The sequence below is a fragment of the Rattus norvegicus genome, chromosome 14, assembly GCF_021556685.1.
Source record: "Rattus norvegicus strain SHRSP/BbbUtx chromosome 14, alternate assembly SHRSP_T2T, whole genome shotgun sequence".
Taxonomy (NCBI): domain Eukaryota; kingdom Metazoa; phylum Chordata; class Mammalia; order Rodentia; family Muridae; genus Rattus; species Rattus norvegicus.
In genome coordinates, this window is record NC_141547.1 from 70,217,209 (window position 1) to 70,229,918 (window position 12,710).

General features: G+C 42.7%; 1 pseudogene; it reads right to left on the bottom strand.

The window, feature by feature from the left end:
- Positions 1-265: 265 nt before the first annotated feature.
- Positions 266-1,505, bottom strand: Eif4a1-ps2 (eukaryotic translation initiation factor 4A1, pseudogene 2; annotated as a pseudogene).
- Positions 1,506-12,710: the final 11,205 nt, after the last annotated feature.

The following is a 12,710-nucleotide window of genomic DNA, read 5'->3' on the forward strand; positions in this document are numbered from 1 at the left end:
TAGTGTTTGGGGGGAAGGAAGCAGAGCCTACCATAGAAAAGGTTTTTGCCTAAAAAAGTGACATTTATTCAGAGAGAGAGAGAGAGAGAGAGAGAGAGAGAGAGAGAGAGAGAGAGAGAGAGAGAGAAGCAAAACAAAATAACAAAAACAAAAACAAGATGTCCATCCTTTGGCTCCCTTCTCTCCCCACCTCCAGCTGTTCCTCGCCCCCCACCCCCACCTTAGGACTGAACCCTGGGCTAGAGCCAGGTAGCAGGACAGCCCCTCAAATGAGGTCAGCAATATTGAGGGGCATCTCTTCAATGGAGGTGTTGTAGAAAATCTCAATGTCTTGAAAGTCCTCTTGTCTTCTGTCACCATGTTAATAGCCACACCTTTCTGGCCAAACCAACTACCTTGACTGATTGATTATGTGCATGCAGTTCTCCCTGTTGGTGTGAAGGTCATAATTGATGACTAAGGAGACCTCCTGCACATCAATGCCTCTGACCAACAGGTCAGTGGTAATTAATACTCCGCTAGAGCCAGACTGGAACTCCCTCATGATCAGTCTCATTCCTTTTGGTCCATATCTCCATGCATGGCAGAAACGCTGAAATCCCGGGCATGCATCTTCTCAGCGAGCCAGTCCACCTTCCTTCTGGTGTTGATAAGGATTACTGCCTACGTGATGGTCAGTGTTTCATACAAGTCACACAATGTGTCGAGCTTCCACTCCTCTCGTTCCACATTGATGTAGAATTGGCGGATACCCTCCAGGGTCAACTCTTCCTTCTTGACAAGAATCCGAATAGAGTCTCTCATGAACTTCTTAGTCATCTCAAGGACATCAGAAGGCATTGTAGCAGACAGCAAAACTATCTGTGTATTGCTGTTGTTGAGCTTTTGGAATATATCATAGATCTGATCCTTGAACCCTCGGCTTAACATTTCATCTGCTTCATCCAGTACGAACATCTTGATGTATTTCAGGGACAGTTATCTCCGGTTAAGCATATCGAACACCCAGCCAGGAGTGCCCACAATGACATGGGGAGCTTCCATTTGCATCTTCTGCATTTTAGCACGCATGTTGGTGCCCCCAATACAGATATGACAAGAGGCGCCCATGTAGTCTCCCAGTGCCATAACCACCTTTTGTTTCTGCTGAGCCAATTCATACGAGTGGGTGCCAGAACCAAAGCCTGAGTGGCCTTTAGATCTAATTCAATCTGCTGCAGAATCGATATGGCAAATGTAGCTGTTTTCCCAGTCCCAGACTGGGCTTGAGCAATCACATCATAACCCTTGATACAAGGAAGAATAGCTCGCTGCTGGATGGCAGAGGGCTTCTCAAAACCATAGGCATAAATACCACGGAGGAGGGATTCTGAGAGATTCATGTCATTGAAGCTATCCACACTCTCCTTCCAGTTACTCTCAATGACGTCTTCCGGTTCCATCCCATTGGGGCCATTGTCTCTGAATCGAGAATCTTGACTCTCAGACATGATCCTTAGAATCTCAGATGATAGGATTTAAATGTAATGATCTGTGTAGTCACTTGTCTTGATATCGAGCCAACAAACATTTAGAGAAAAAGAACAATGTTTCCATATAACACCAAGCATTGGTCTAACAGCTTGTAAGCTACTTAATATTTGTGACAGACTAACAGGTGAGTATTATTTTATTCAGTCTTATTTTTCATGTTGTATTGGGCACTAAGTGGTGAGCAAGTTGCCTGAAATCCGGTAGGTTGTAACGGAATTGAAGCTCATGAATTCTATCCTGGTAATCCTGCTTTGCTTCACTGTAGTTACTCCCTATAGTGGTGGCAGGCAAATCCTGCTCTTTTTTGTAGTCCATTAATTTATCAGTTAATTATTTAATTAATTAACTTGCCTTACAACCTGATTGTTGAATTCCCTCTTCCTGCCCCCTCCCCACAGCCTGGTCCCTCCTCATACAACCCATTACCTATTCCCCCTTCCCCTTCTCCTCTGAGAAGGAGGAGCCCTCCCCAACCCACCCTGGCACCTCAAGTCACTGCAGGACTAGGTAAGACATCCAAGTTAGGAGAACAGGATCCACAAACAACAACAGAGTCAGGGTAAGTTCTGGCTCCAGTTACTGGGGGATCCGCGTGAAGCCAAGCTACATATGTGTAGGGAGCTGAGATCTAGCCCATGTATGCCCTTTGGTTTGATGGTCTCGTCTCTGAGAGCCCCCAAGGGTCGATGTTATTTGTCTTCTTGTGGAATCCATATTCCCTTCAGGTTCCTCAATCCTTCTCCCAACTCTTTCCCAAGACTCCCTGAGTTTTATCTAATGTTTGGCTGTGGGTCAGTGCATGTGTTTCAGTCAGCTGCTGAGTGGAGCCTCTCAGAGGACAGTTATGCTAAGCTGCTGTCTGCAAGCATTACAGTATCATCAATAGTGTCAGGGATTGGGTCTTGCGCATGGGATTGCCCAGGCCGCTGCTTGACCACTCCCTCAGACTCTGCTCCATCTTTGTCCCTGGACATCTTGTAGGCAGAAAAATTGAGGGTTGAAGGCTTTGTGGATGGGTTGGTGTCCTTATCCCTCCTCTGGGAGTCCTGCCTGGCTACAGGACCCTACCCATAGCAGTGGCGGATATGGAGCCTGAAGTAGCCAGATCTGTACTCACTGATTCCTTGCTAGCTTTTTGGTTGTGCTGACAAATATGAGCTTTCCAGGTACCAAAGGAGATGAAGCAGATGCCATGTAGAAGCAGCAAGTCAGGCAGTGCTCATCCCATAGGTGTAGGTAGAGACACGGACTCCTCGGGCTTGTCCCTTTGTTGGCCTTTATTAGATTAGATGCATTGACTAAAGAGACAAATTATGTGTACCTGTGTGATTTAAAGGTACTAATCACACATGTTTATATTTCAATATGTTTCAAAACCTTGCTAACAACTACGGGATTCATACTGTCCATACCCTGGAGATGCGGGCTTCTTAATCTCAGCTGCTTGCTTCAGCACTTCATAAAGAAGTGGGCTTTTGCAGCAAGGACCTTGGACTTAATTTAGCAATAAAGGCGCATGATTTTCTTTGGTGATATTTTCATGGTGATATATTAATTGATTTATTATTATTATTATCATTATCATTACTACTACTACTACTACTACTACTCCTACTCCTACTACTGAGGAAGAATCTATTCTCTTTAGAAGCCTCTAATAAAAACCATTCATATGGAACAATGCTGTAATAATCTTAATTATCAGTCTCACTAGTTTTGAATCACTTACAAGACACATCCTTGGATGTGCCTGGGAGGGTGTCTCAAAGGAGAGAGAATCAGGAAGCCTGATAAGCAGCAAAGTTCACTTCTTTCTGTTTCCTGACTGCTAATGCAGGAGTATGTGACCAGCCTTATACTCCTGCATATTGGGTCATAAAAATGCCTTCAGAAGAGATCCCTAGATTGCCTTTTGTCTGATGCTTGCTCATAGAAACAAGAAAAGTCACTAATATAAGCTGTGGCTGTGTGGCTATGTGGTTTGTAGGACTTTGGTATGGATTTGTAAAAGAAATGTGGAAGAATTTAGAAATGTTGACTAGTGTAGCCCTAGAATGCTCTAACTAGAGCCTAAAGGTGCATCTTGGTGGGAATTAGGAAGCCTAGAATGTAGAAAGAGATGTGGAGAGTGAGGGCTCATAATGTCTTACAGAGGAGCAAAGACTCTATCAGGAACTGAGATAGAGGCCATTTATATTATATTCTGGCAAAGAGTCTGCTGTGTTCTGATCATGTCCTCAAGGTTTGAGTGATACTGAATTCAAAAGAAATGACCATTCTGTTTCATAAACTAAGTTTCAAGGTAGCCATACATCATTCAGGGTGTGGCATAATCCCCCCTCCCTGCTCATAGACAGATTTACAGTGGGTAGAAAGACTTTGAAAATGTATACCATGAGTAGAAAAGGAGAAAGAGTTTAGAGCTGTGGACATAGCAGCTGTGAACACAGTGGGGATAGCTGTTAGAAGAGACTAGCACCATTAAAAAGAAACCTCCTACTGCCCTGGGACAATAGACGTGGTGCCTTGAGGGAGGTACCCTAGCCAAAGAGCTCCAAGATGTAAGGTTACAAATTCACTTGACATGACATCACCATCTACGTCAGGCATTTAAATGCAAAAGCTATGGGGACTCAGGGCTTTCATCCAAGTTTTAGGAAGTTCCTGGCACTGGTCAGTGTGGGTCAGTGTCAGATTTCCTTAAAGGAGTGAAGCTGTGAAGATGAAGCCCAAGTGTCAATGGAAACCTCAAGGTGTCCATGACGGGACTGTGATGCACATTAAAAAGTTTCAGCTACAGAGTGAAGCTGACCCAAAGGGAAATCTACATGAATTTCAGTCTGCAGTGCTGCAGGGATGGAGGTGTCCATGTCTTTTGGAGCCCAGATGATGCCGCTATGCGCCCTAGATGCCAGACATAGAGCTACAGCATTTGTTGCTTCTCCTGTTGGGTTTTAGTCTTGCTTTGGTCTCATCTGTCCTTGCTACCACCCCTTTCCCCCTTAGGAGTACAAATAACCAATATGTGGTTATTGCATATTAGAAGTAAGTATTATTATCATTATTATTTGAGATAGGGTCTCATGTGATTCAATCTGGCCTTGAATTTATCATGTAGCAGAGGATGATCATGCATGTTTAATTTTCTTCCCTCTATTCTCCAAGTATTGGAATTAGAGGTATATGTCTGCTCCATGCTGGGTTTTATGCAGTGGTAGGAATCAAATGTAGGGCTTAATGCATACTAGGCAAGCACTTTACCAACTGAGCTGCATCTCCAGACCCTGTAACTTGGTTTTGAATCTAAGGGGGCCCACAGTTGTTATTACTGTGAGTCTCTGAGTAGACTTTAAATAATGTTGGATGAATTTAGTGTATTTTGTATTATGAGATACCATGATCCTTTGAGAACTAAGGGCAGCATGTTATGATTTAAAGTGATGTGACATGTTGTATCAAGTCAGTAAGGGTAGACTTGGATTATTAATCTTCACTTTCAACTTTATGGGATTTAATATCACTTAGATGTACTACTGGGTATGCCTGTGAAGACCTTTCCGGAGAAGTTTAACGGAGTAGGGAAGATCCACTTTGATATGTTGTTCTATCCCATGGGCTGGGGCCTTAGATGTAATGAAGCAGGAGAAGCAGAAAGTCTGATGAACGCATACCTAATGCAGTGTGACCAGCCACTCACACCCTTGCGCCATACCTACAGTGTCACGATGAACAAGGAATTCTAACCTTTTAAGCTGAGATACTCGTGACTTCAATTGGCATGCCATCATTAGTGAATGAGAGTGAGTCTGACAGTAGATGATGCAGAGAAGTCGGTAGGCATATTAAATAGGCTTTTATTAAGACTTTAGGTTAACATATAAAAATGGGTATTATTGTAGCTTTCCACATCTGTGCACCTTTGTCCTTGGTTCTTATTTTACACCATCACCCTTCTCTCTTTCCACTGGTCTCTTTCTCCTCCCAAGTACCTCTGTCCTGATTTCCTGTCACATACAGAAATCTCACGTATGGGGGAAATTATGCATATTTGTCTTCTGTCTGTCATTACTCTCTCTTTTTCTTTTCCATCCCTTTTAAAATTTAGATGTGGGAGAAAAACATGTCTGGCTTTCTGTGCATGGCTAATTTTGCTTAATATGATCTCTAGTTTCATAATTTTCTTGCAAATAACATAATTTTATGCATTCTTGCAGCTGAATAAAACTCTGTCTCTCCGTGTCTCTGTCTCTCTGTGTCTCTGTCTCTCTGTCTCTGTCTCTGTCTCTCTCTCTGTGTATCACATTTCACTGATACATCTGTTGGTGGGCATCTATGTCACTACTATAACTTTGCTGTTGTGAATAGTGCCATAGTAAAGTATCTCTGTTGTGTGTTTGCCTGGATCCTTTGGTATATACTCAGAAATGGTACCTTGGGATTGTAAATTGGCTTGATTTCTGGTATTTTAAACTTACAATAGGGTTATTAGAAGAAGTATCTGTAATATAAAAAAAATCAAGCTTGGTCTAGACTGGAGAGAACCCTGGATCCACGCTGGACTTTTAACTCAAAAGTGTTGATATGTTTCAAATGTCAGATATGTGAAAGGTCCTGGTCATTGAGAGAAAACAAATCCAGAGTCTGACAAGGTACAGCCCTGGAAAGGACCTTAGGTACATCACTTCTACATGAAACCCTTCTTCAGGCAAATTAAAGACTATTTACCTATGCACATGTAGGGAACTATGAAATATATTATTTAGTCATGAATCTTTCATTTATAATGTTGCTTATAATTACAGAATGTAGAAATAACAAATATGTAAACACAACTAGCTAAATGCAGTTCAGCCTTATATTTAACTCTTATTGAAGAATTTAAGAAATGTATCAATGGATGAAGCATACACATTACAAAATAACATATACTAAAGGTAAAATAAAGAGAGAACAAATGGGAAAATTAGCAAAGTGGGTAAGTCCCTGGCCTTAAGAAAGTAGACTATGTATCAATATATGTTTGTATGTGTGTACAGCCTTTTCTTATGTGCATGTGTGTGTGTGTGTGTGTGTGTGTGTGAGAGAGAGAGAGGGAGAGAGAGAGAGAGAGAGAGAGAGAGAGAGAGAGAGAGAGAGAGAAAGAGAGAACATTCTCCAACTGCTGCCTGCCTTATTTGTTTTTAAATATTTATTTTTATTTTATATGTATAAGTGTTTTATTTGCATGTATATAAGTGCATCACATGCATGCAGTGCCCACAGAGGCCAGGAGGCTATCAGATTCCCCAAGAACTGGAGTAGCAGTTGTGAGCCACCTGATGTGGATGCTGGGAACCAAACCTGGGTCCTCTGGAAGGGCGACAAATTTTTACTACCAAGTGATCCCTCCAGCCCTTCTGTCTTATGTTTTGTGACAGGGTCTCTAGCTGAATCTGGAACTCAGTGTATTGGCTAGAAATTCCCATTTTTGTTTTCCCAGCACCAGAATTATAGGCATGTACCACCATGCATAGGTCTTTTACACGGGTGCTGGAGATTGAACTCAGGTCCTTGTACTTGTATGGCAAAAACTTTATCTATTGGACCATCTTCCCATCCCTATTACTATTTACTATTATTGAATATTACAGAGACACCTGAGTCTCGTCGCATAGTCATGGGTATGCTTGTGAGATAATCTCATACTGATTTGAAAAGTGAAGAGCTTCACATAAAAAAATGAATATTGAGTGCAAATAAGAAATTAAGTTGAACCTGAGGACTCAGCTATACCTCTCCTGGGCATATACCCAAATGATGCTTTAACATATAACAAGGACACATGCTCCACTATGTTCATAGTGGCATTATTTATAATTGTCAGAAGCTGGAAAGGACCTAGATGTCCTTCAACAGAGGAATGGATACAGAAAATGTGGTACATCTACACAATGGAGTATTACTCAGCTATTTAAACAAATGACTTCATGAAATTCATAGGCAAATGGATTGAACTAGAAACTATCAACCTGAGTGAGGTAATTCAATCACAGAAAAACACACATGCTATGCACTCACTGATAAGTAGATATTAGCCCAAAAGCTCGAATTACCCAAGATATAATCCATAGACCACATGAAGCTCAAGAAGAAGAATGACCAAAGTGAAGATGCTTCACTCCTTAAAAGAGTGAACAAAAATATTCATAGGAGGGGATATGGAGACAAAGTTTGGAGCAGAGACTGAAGGAATGGCCATTCAAAGCCTGCCCCATCTGGGTATACAGCCCATGTATACACAGCCACCAAAACTAGGTAGTATTGAGGAAGCCAAGAAACGAATGCTAACAGGAGTCTGATATAGCTGTCTCCTGAGAGGCTGAGCCAGAGCACGTCAAATACAGAGGTGAGTGCCAGCAGCAAACCATTGAACTAAGAACAGGACCCCCGTTGGAGGAATTAGAGAAAGGATTGAGGGAGCTGAAGGGACTTGCAACCTCATAAGAACAACAATGTCAGCCAACCAGAGGTCCCAGGAACTAAACCATTACCCAAAGAGTACACATGGACAGATCGATGGCTCCAGCTGCATATGTAGCAGAGGATGGCCGTGTTGGGCACCAATGGGAGGAGAAGTCCTTGGTCCTAAGGCTGGACCCTCCAGTATAGGAGAATATGGGGGGGGGGTTAGAAGGGGGGTTGTTGGGGGTTAACACCCTTATAGAAGAAGGGGATGGGGAGAGGATAGGGGGCTTATGACTGGGAAACCAGGAAAGGGAATAACATTTGAAATATAAATAAAAAATATCCAATGAAAAAAGAAAAAAGAAATTAAGTTACAATAGACTTTATTAAGGTTTGTTTTGGAGGCTGAGGGTATAGCTCATCAGTTTGGTGCTTGAGTACATAAATCAGTGAGTGACAGCAAGGTCAGGTCTGTTCCCATCTGCCTTCGCTGGCGCTGGGCAATGTTTTCACTCCCATTTACTTTGTGGGAAGTCTTTCCTGTCTTTCTTTGAAGCTAAGGCAGTCGTTTGCGCTGTATTCTTAGTGTGTCCCGAGGCTCTCTGTATGATCTAAATCTGTGAACCAGTGTATGTGTTCAGAGATTCCCCTTAATGGCCCAGCCAAGTTCCTTACTGCACTCATCTTTACAGTGACAATCTTTCTTTAGGGTTAAAAATATCACTTAAAAATTTCAATCTAATTTTACAAGCAAGATTGCCTTTTGGACTTCAGGGTGCTCCCAAACTCCGAAATGTTGACATAAAATGCTGGGATGAAACAAAGGAACAAAAAAGCCCTGTAATCTCGCCACTTTGCTTTCTGAGTTTGAGAGTGAAACTGGCTGCTGCAAACCCATTCCAGAGAGCATTTCAAAAAACGATTTATTTTTATTTAAAAAAATTAATGTGCATGCATGCATGTGTGTATGTGAGTGTGTGCCCTGTGTGTGTGTGTGTGTATATGCATGTGTGTACCCTTTGTGTGTAGGAGCTCGCAGATGCTAGAACAAGGTGTCAGATGTCCTGAGGCTAGACTGACATATGGGAGACAGCCACCTGACAGGTATGCTGGCACTCTTAGCTACTGAGCCACCTCTCTGGTTCCCATTCTACTGAGTTCTTATTAACTTCCGTTAAACAACACTTAACTGGGAGCATTAGGGTGAGAAACAGTGTTGGGATTCTTAGTGAACAAGTTGAAACCCAGTGTAAATGGGAAGCTTCCACTTCAGCTTACCTCGTCAGAACCGACTAACCAACTTCTAGTTGAGTTTTCGCCCATCAAAAACTACCAACCGACTTCCAGTTTAGTAATCTTCACTTTAACTAGTAAAATGTATTTCCTCAGTTTGGCTGACACTTTAGGAACCTTTCCTTTTTTTTTTGTCCTGCAGGAAGCACGGAACCATGTGCTGCCTGGTGCCACCTGGTTCAGGGATCCAGGAATGCCCTAATATACTGGAGAGACTTTGGCATGCTTGACTGTATCTTGTAACAATCCTAAGCATGCATCCTGAGCAGAGTCCAGCAACTCCTCTCTCAAATCCAAAGCTGACTAGCTGTCCTGGCTCAGAGGTTACTAACTATGGGAACATGTTATGTGCCACAGAACCTTGCTAAGCATGTTTTCTCACCGCTTACATGACATTAATAGTCATGGCTAGTTCACCTTCAGGTGACCCTAGTGAGTCACAGCCTTGTTTAATCCCTTTTCCTTGAATGTGAGAGGTGCCTATGGACTGTTTCTGTCCAATATAATAAGGCAATGGTGATGGGTAGGTGTCAGTCTTTAAGACTCTTTCTTAGCAGCTTGCAGAGACCCCATCCTTCTTGTCTTTGAAAATAAGATCTATCCTATTAGTAGAGTCATGGAGGGCAGTGTGACTAGAAACTGGCAGCAGATTCGAGGAGCTGAGAGCTACCCTTAGGTGACAGTCAGCAAGAAAACATGGGTTTCAGCTAGAGAGGAATTTGCTTCCTGTTGTCGGGTTATTTCTTGTGGCTGCTTTTCGAGGGTAGTTGGCTGGAGGCCAACTCTTAGCTCTTAGCTCCACATTTCTTGTGACATGCCATCCAAAATTGGTCACAACAGGCAAGTCGCTTCCTTCCTCGGGGGGCAGTGGAGAAGGGCTTGAAAATTAGCCTGACGGTGGCATCATTGAGTTATTGAAAGAACATCCCACGATTTTGTCACATTCTACAGCTTAGAAACAATCACAAGTCTGTCCTCCAAGAGGGATGACAAAGGGATGTGATGGCCAGGAGACACGGATTATCCAGGACCGCATTGTATAAAACAAGAGCTGTAGATATTAAGCTTATGTGGGGCTTCAAGCAATTGGTGCTTATTCGATAGGCTATATGTAAGAAACCCTGTGGGATTACACAAAGGGGGAAAAGTCAAAAAGCTTCTTGAGGTCTGCCCTGTAATTCTCTGGCAGAGTTCATGGCAATAGGTAAAATGAATAAAAGGTTAAACAAGGGCTCAGATGTATAGTCTTGATTGCCATTACAGATTTCTATTTAAGAACTTTGTAGTGTGTTTGTGTACATGTATGTAAAGGATAGAGGACAAGATGCAGGAGGTGCTTTTCTCCTACCATGTGTGTTCTGGGGATGGTACTCAGCTTGTCAGTCTTGGTGGCAAGTGCCTTTAGACCAGGAATCATCTCCCCTTCTGTCTCCCTCTCTTTACACATGATATACTTGGCCCAGAGTGGGCAAGTGGCTAACCTAAGATCTCAAGTGTATTTGAGCAGCTCCAGGACAGAAGGAAAAGATCCTGAATTTTCATTTGACTTGGAATCTGGTCCATGTTTTACCTCTTGGCCAGCTGCTAGGAAGTTGACTAGTGAGCTCTATGTTGCATTGAACCCAGCAGTCAACAGCTGCTTTGAAGCCCTCAGTTTAATGGTTTCACCTTGGGAACTCAAAACTGGACATGACAGACAGGTGTGCACCGTGGAAATTAGCAAATGTTATAAATTGAGGGTTCCATTCCACTCTTTTTTCCTGACATCTGCTAAACTTTTTACCCATAAGCCATTGTTTTTTATAATTAGAAAAAACAGAGGATAATGCTTTTACAATAAGTATCACAACATTGCGCTAACTTGTGAAATACCTGTGTAATAATAATAACAATAATAATAATAATAATAATGCTAAAAACGACACTTGTGTTTTCCTTAAGACACAATAATCCTCAGTTAATGTTGCTTGTACAACTGGATGGATCATATGGGGATTTATATTTCATCGCTTCTTGTCTCCAAAGTCAGGTGAGCTGGTTTCTGAGGCAGTTGTGAATTTATCTACAGCGTGGAGTTCACTTCTATTTTCCACCCACCTTCAGAGTTTCTGGTCTCTGTTGCTACTGAGCCCGTGATGAAACATTGAATTCCAGCTCCATCTCACACCCTGTGTCTTGAAATAGAGGTTTGTAGGACCCTTTACTTCTTTCTCTGGGCAAAGTCTTTGGGCGGCCACGTGGGACACACCAGAGTGTTATTTACCGACCATAAAACCTCTGTCAGGTTCAAAGGGTGAAAATTTCTACCTACTTCTTTTCTGAGGGGACCTCGGGGAAGTGATTCTGTCAGTTCTGATTCAGGGCAAGGAAGTGGAGCTTGGATCTTTGATTTCCCGGGACTCCCCTGAGCTGGTGGCTCCAGGGTGGAGTGGAAAGCCAGCCCATTCCTGAGAACGGCTCTGAAGAATTTTCTTTTCATGTTCGGTGCTTACTCATCCCGTGGCTCACCAGCGCTTCTGACTCTAAAGTGTGAACTGCCAACTAAGTATGGATCTCTCTTCTTTCCCCTCTCATTTATTGATCTTCCTCTGCCCAGCACTTCTACGTCTCTCTGTCTTCGAGGGAAGTCAATATCAAGAGGGCAGTAACAGGACTTAGCCGGGAAAGCGGGGGTTTGATGTGAGACAGTCAGCATAGTTCGATTCAAACAAGAACCATGAGACCCAGAGCCAGTTGCTCCCTGAGCCCCGGCCTTGTGGAACGGCACCACTGTTACCTGTTCTTCACGGATGTTTCTGTTGGCAGAATTAAATTAGAACCGGGTGTTAAGTAATGAGCCCCAATCCCTGTCACCATGGTAGAGACTCAATGAATGATACTTCCCCCTAGAGGATGCTCTCTTTAATAGCAATGATAAACATCCACAGTGTACTTGTAATCTTTATAAAAATTCCTGCTGTTCTTTTTAAAAAATGTATTGATCTTATAGCACTACTGTATAGACTAAGGGGTCAAATTTTATTTCATTGACATTGGTTTCTCTCCTCTTTCTCCCCCTTTCATTTTCTCCTTCTCCTTCCCTCTCCTTTTTATTTGAGTGAGGCTTTCACTCTTCTGGTATCCAGGAAAAATTTTGAACTTCCCGTCCCTCCCTCCCTTCCTTCCTTCCTTCCTTCCTTCCTTCCTTCCTTCCTTCCTTCCTCCCTCCCTCCCTCCTTCCTTTCTTCACTCTCTCTTTTTATTTTAGACACAGTCTGGCTTTTTAACACAGGCTATGATAAAACTTGCCTCACAGCCCAAGCTTGCCTTAAATTCCCAGCCCTCCTACCTTAGTCTCTCTTGAGCTAGACTATAGGTGTACACCCACAACATGTCTGGCTGTCGTTTACTATTTGATCTCAACTGTACCCTCCATTCTCTAAAACATGTCTCTTGAATGA